We start from the raw sequence: 4689 nt of genomic DNA, 5'->3' as shown, positions 1-4689 counted from the left end.
CCCCAGCAGCACAGACATTAAGGGCCTCATTGAATAAATGGGACCTCCTGAGACTGAGAAGCTTCTGTAAAGCAAAGGACACTGTCACTAAGACAAAGAGTCATACTGTCTTGAAACAGGTGACGGTCCTAGTGTTCTGCCCTGTCATTTGCACTGCATGATTTTGTCTTCCTCTCGGTAACCAGTGAGAATATAGAAGACTTCCTGTTCTCTTTCAACATCTGTTTGTGATCCATCAAGACTTAGCCGATGGGGCCCCTCTAGGAATACCTCTCTGACAAACTCATGCCCACACTCCTGCCACCTACCATCCCAGGTCCCAGGGTGCCTTCACTTGATTTGGTCAACAACTTAGAAAGGATAATTGGCATTAGTCTGCCACATGGGGTGGTATCATGATAGTTCTCAGTTTGAATCTAGGAGCAGCAATTTATTTATTTACTTTTCGGGCTGGTAAACGTGACTGATCTTTGATAATCCTTGGAATAATGTTCACTGGGTGACGGTTGTGATGAGGAACAAGAAGGGTTCGGAAGTCATGTATGAATCTGTTGCATGGAGATAGCCAGCTTGAGTGAGGGTTCCCACAGCGGCAGAACCACACACAGGTGTGTGTCTATGCTGGCGTACTTGCAAGCATGTTTCCGTATGCGTGGAGGCCAGAGGGTGGCGTGGATTATTTTTCTTCACCGCGTGTTTGAGATGCGGTCTTACACTGCACCTGGAGCTCACCGATTGGGCTGGATGAACTAGTGTTGAACTGAACTTTGCAAATCAAGTCTACTGGGATTAAATCCAGCTGTATGCTTGACTGCTATCATGCTAGGCCGATCCACTGAGAGTCTTTGGACTGGAGCCTGTGACTGAAGCTCCCTAGGGCATCTCTCTCCTTAGTGGAAAACTGGGTGGTAGCATAGACTTTCAGGGCCAGTTTTACTAATTAGTTATGTATTGCGTGCTCCATGAACCAGACACCATGCTGGACTTTGGCAATACAGTGATGACCTGTTATCCTGACTCATGAAGTTCGTGTTTTACTAGGCAAGAAATATCAAGTAAATAAAAGTAGTTATCAAGACTGGGGGAAGAACAATCAATGGTGGTATACGTGCCTATTGTGGCCAGAGTCCTAGCACTTCAAAATAATGATAATGCTCAACAACCAAGGACCAATATTCGTATATTTAGAAATAATAATGAAAATTGTCATAGTCACTTTGGATAAATAGCACTGAGGGAAAGTAATTCTAGTCTCATGATCTTTAGGATGAAAAGACCAAACACATGAAGAACATATCTATCAGTTAATTTCATAGCTATGATAAATACCTTTTCAAAGGCCTTCAGGAAGAAGGTATTTCTTTTGGCTTCCAGGACACCATGGCAGTGTGAGCTTGAGGCAGCTGGTCACATCACGTCCTTAGGCAGGAAGCAGAGAGAGAAGAGTACATTTTTACCTTTTTATTTCACCAAGGACCCCAGTCCTCGGGATGACATGTCGGAATTCTGCGTGGAACTCTCTTTATCAAATAAATCTTTCTATAACCATCCTCATACACTAGCCAGGAGGTGTTTCCATGGTGACTCTAAATCCTGCCAAGTTGACAATCAAGATTAAGTATCCAAGCACAGGACAGAGTTTAGGCAGAAGAGTGACACACACAGACAGTCTAACATGAGACCCATAGCATGATTCATGCCTTGAGCTGGTAGTGTCTGCAATGTGGCTCGAAAGGTAAGAGGGCACAAATGAATTCAGATTGATGTACGAGTTATGTAAGAAGCCCTACTGGTGGTAGCAAAAGAGTCTGGAAGATCCAGAGAATAGCTTTTATAGGAGGTATCACAGAGACAGTGTGCCATCACAGAGTCAGGGTGCTATCATAGAGATAGAGTGCCATCACAGAGACAGGGTGCTATCACAGAGACAGGGTGCCATCACAGAGACAGTACAATCACAGAGACAGGGTACCATCACAGAGACAGGGTGCCATAACAGAGACAGGGTGCCATCACAGAGCCAGGGTACCATAGGAGATATCACAGAGCCAGGATACCAAAGGAGATATCACAGAGCCAGGGTACCATAGGAGCTATTACAGATCCAGGGAACCATAAGAGATATCACAGAGCCAGGGTACCATAGGCAATATCAGGAAGCCAGAGTGCCATAGGAAATGTCACAGGGCTAGGATTACATAGGAGATGTGACAGAGTCAGGGAATTAAAGATACCTATTTTTGTTTGTTTTTTGTTTTGTTTTGTTTTTTGATACACGATCTTACTGTAGAGCTCCTGAACTCTCTATGTGGACCAGGCTGGCCTGGAACTCACAGAGCTCCGGCTGCCTCTGCTGGGATAAAGGTTGGATCACCACCTTTCTGATACATCTACAGATGGCAGTGTTTTCTCGGTGCTCCCTGACAGTCTGCCAGTTTTGCATGCATACTACTTTGTGTCTCCAGATTTACTCTTTGTGTAAGCATGTAGTGAGGTTTAATGCGGGTCCACCTTAGTAGCCTCATTTTATATTAATTGCGTGTGTTAAGGCCCTACCTTTATCAAATCAAATGCCACATTCCGAGGTTCTGGGGGTTTACACTTCAGCATATGTATTTTAGGGGTATACACTTTAGATCTAATAGCATTTTTCTCATACTTCTTGCTACTCATTATCATTTCTAGTCTAACAAGACAAACCCTGTGTTGCCCACTTGTTTTGTTGCCTAGTGCAAAAACTATAGTATGTTTAAAAAACTCTCATTAATAGAGCAACCCTAAACAGACAGTGGTTTCCTCTTCACAGATCAAGTGCTGGTAGAGGGAGGAGCTGGCCTTGGGAATGTTCGCTCCAATGGTCAGCATCTTTCCCAACTTTCTTTTCTAGAGTCCTGTGTGTGCCAGGGCTCACTTGTGCAAACCATAGATTCCACCCTTGCTGGCTGAAGAAGGATTTATTGTAAGTTATCAGCTGGTTTACAGACTCTTTGAAAGGTTGTAGAAACACACTGGAGGCTAGATTTCCAGGAGCATTTTCTAGAACCGCCCCCACAGGATTAGCCTGACAAGAGAGAGCTGATGTTGTTGTTGTTGTTGCTGCTGCTGCTGCTGCTGCTGCCATCCTCAAGAACCACATACCCTCTCCTTCCAGCTGTGCACTGTCTCCAAATCCACAACTGTCTGCCATCGCCTATACTTGCAAAGTAGATGCTCAGGTTCCACAAGGTCAGATAAAAATGCGCCAGGCTGCGTAAAGGCTACCAGAGAAGGCTGGAGAGACACGGCAGAGCTGCCACCCTTTCTGCTTCTAACCAAAACAAACAAACAAAAAAATAAACAATCATACAACAACAACAACAACAACAACAAAGAGATTTGCAGGACCCACCAGTGTTCCTATGATTGACATTCAAGATATTCCCCACCTTTCCTATCTCCCAAACCCTGCCTTGTTAAATGATAAAATAAGATCTGAGAAGGTTTGGCTAAAATACTAAGAGTGAGATAAGACACTGAGAAATCTCTGCAACTCATCAGTAAATGTCCTTCATTTTGTTATGGCAGCTGTCAGACAAGAGGACGGTAGAGGATGTGAAAGAAGGGATGGTGGATAGAAAGCACAGCTGTGCCTTCCTGATTCCCTGGCTCCTGTCTTAAGGCTCCCCTGGAACTGGTTCGTTCCTGTTTGGTTGTTCAGACTATAAGATTCTGTAGCTATCTTCTCCACGGTGGCTATTTTAAACTGGGGGCATCAGTGTGCTTTGTGTCTTTTAAGGTGGACTTCTCTATCTTTAGGGAATGGGGAGCTATGTGTAGGTGGATCCTCATTGCTGAATCACCTGATGGCATACAGGAAATGAAAAACTTCCGTGCTATCAAGAGAGACAGAAAGATCAGATGGTATACTTCTATTACGCATGCATTCATAGATAAAATTGTTCAGCTATCTCTCATCTGAGCTCTCTTGTCATATTACTGTTTTGGTGCTGGGAAAATATCAGGACCAACATCATCACCAACATTGGCCAATCATTACTGTATATTCACCAAGAGATACTGTATAAAACACCAGCTGAATATATTAATATTGACAGCTGTCTTTCCTTTTGGTTATATACAATTTAAGAAGTTAGCTGAGTGGTGGTGGCTCACACCTTTAATCCCAGCACTGGGAGGCAGAGGTAGGAGGATCTCGGAGAGTTTGAGGCCATCCTGGCTTACAAGGCGAGTTCCAGGACTGCTAGAGATATTGCACATAGAAACCCTGTCTCAAAAAACAAAACAAAAATAAAGAAATTAGCATTATTTCATAACTATAAAATATATGTAATATATGTATTTTATAACTTGAAGAGATGAAACTATTCCTCCAAGTTGATGAAAATTTAGAGTGCCCTTTCTCCATAACTTGGATTACAGTTTTCTTTTTTAAAACCTATTTGGATTTGTACAAAGTGAAGTTGAAAGGGAGGGAGAGATATTTGTTATACTCTTCTTATTCTAGTCATGTGATTCTGACACTTAAAAAAAACACACTTGGGAAAAGGAGAGATGGTTTGTTTATCAGTGTTATTACTGAGTTATAGTGATGGATGGATGGATGGATGGATGGATGGATGATGGATGGATGGATGAGTGGATGGATAGGTGGATGGGTGAGTGGATAGGTGGATGGATGGATGGATGGAT

The 4689-nt window shown here is 43.1% G+C and overlaps 1 protein-coding gene across 3 annotated transcripts in view; it reads left to right on the top strand.

The window, feature by feature from the left end:
• The window catches only part of Dock4 (dedicator of cytokinesis 4), a 393633-nt gene that overhangs the window by 121663 nt on the left and 267281 nt on the right, over window positions 1–4689 (top strand). The gene's annotated exons all lie outside the window — the stretch shown is intronic.

This window comes from Microtus ochrogaster, chromosome 1, assembly GCF_000317375.1.
Source record: "Microtus ochrogaster isolate Prairie Vole_2 chromosome 1, MicOch1.0, whole genome shotgun sequence".
In the NCBI taxonomy this organism is placed as follows: Eukaryota; Metazoa; Chordata; class Mammalia; order Rodentia; family Cricetidae; genus Microtus; species Microtus ochrogaster.
The sequence above is the reverse complement of the archived record's forward strand: the minus strand, read 5'-3'. Positions and strand labels throughout refer to the sequence as shown.